The sequence below is a fragment of the Lipotes vexillifer genome, unplaced genomic scaffold (genome assembly GCF_000442215.2).
Source record: "Lipotes vexillifer unplaced genomic scaffold, Lipotes_vexillifer_v1.1 scaffold335, whole genome shotgun sequence".
Classification (NCBI taxonomy): domain Eukaryota; kingdom Metazoa; phylum Chordata; class Mammalia; order Artiodactyla; family Lipotidae; genus Lipotes; species Lipotes vexillifer.
Genome location: NW_006781329.1, coordinates 238,173 through 239,701, shown reverse-complemented (window position 1 = coordinate 239,701; position 1,529 = coordinate 238,173).

Sequence of the window (1,529 nt, the reverse complement as noted above, 5' to 3'; positions counted from 1 at the left end):
ATCAAACCCAGCCCTATCAGTTTATCCTCCTCTGTCTGCCAGACCTAGCCGGTAAGTGCTAAAGCTCTCAACCAGCACAAAGCTTTGGAAGCTGGGTCTGGGCCAGGACGTGGCTGAGTTTAGCCCTTTCTGGACCTTGGCTTCCCCATCTGTAAGATGAGCAATTTCCTAAAACTCTAGAAAGGAGGCTACCCTGCCAAGCTTGGTGCAGGTGTACATGTGGCCCGTGTGTCATTGATTTCTCAACAAGGAAGTAAATGATGTGGGAGCTAAGGCTGAGCATATGGTTAGTCTAGAGCTGCTTTTTATAAAGTCATTCCTGTCATCGATGACTGTAAAGTATTGACAATTGTATCATGTAATGCAACTTATCCTGTGCAGAACTAATAATTCTAACCAACTTCAGTGACTACAAGTCTCAGAAGGGCACAAGAATTACTTATTTTTTGGAGGAGGCATCAGTGGGGAAAACAAGACATCACAGTGCAGTAGAATATCAGCATTTGTTGAGCTGGGCTTTAATCCCTTCTCTGCCATTTAATTGGCTGGTGATTTTATCATCTTCATATTTCCCAACTTGTATCATAGGACAGATGGGTAGAATTAGATAACCTCTGACATCTCTGCCAGCTCTGTTGCCATAGGAATCAAATCTCCCCCTACCCCTCTTAACCTCCCCAGGTGGCTCCCTTGCTTTCCAGGAAAATCACCTTCCATGCCATTGTCAGTATCCATTGACTTACCAGCACCATTCAAAAGGATCAATACCAAATCAGACCCTATGCGCCTTCCTACCACATCTTTTTCTTTTCATATTTGTCTGAAGGGGGACTATTTCTTATTTCAAACACATGGGCTTAAGCTTTTTAGTTGTGACCTACTGCAAAGCTTGACATTTTAACAGGGAAGAGGAAGGTGACACTGAGCCACATATTTCTTTAGCAGTAATTTATTTGGCACAGGATTTTAAGCATGGGCTGTCTCGAAATGGGGTCTTGTATCAAGATTAAGAGTTATGTGTGTACTTAAAGATGTCTTGTTATTCTCCTGAAACCTCTCTTGTAATGCATATTTGAACAAAACCCCTACTTCCCTGGCTGGCTGACTAGAGTAACATTGCAGGTCAAGAAGATGATAAAGTATCTCTGAACATTGACCCTCCCTCAGAGTGAACATCTGTTATCCTCAGGAAAGCCTAGGATCACTGCAGTTATCTTCCACTGATAGAACAAAAGAAATCTACTCCAATCAAAAAAAAATTATTTCACCTGCCGTATACAAACTGTTGATTTGATTAATAGCACATTCTAGAGCAATGACATTTTCCATTTGCCATTGTTGAAGACCTTTAACCATTAGCGTATAGAAGAACACTGTGTACCTCCTCTGCTCAGTCCCACGGCCACCAGGGGTCATGGGCACACACAGCTCCTGTCTTACTAATAGCTGTCTCTTATGTGCTCTTCTCGCTCATAAGTAGATCTTGGTCAGTGGCCAGGTAAGCCCAAATTAGGAATAGCCAAGATGCA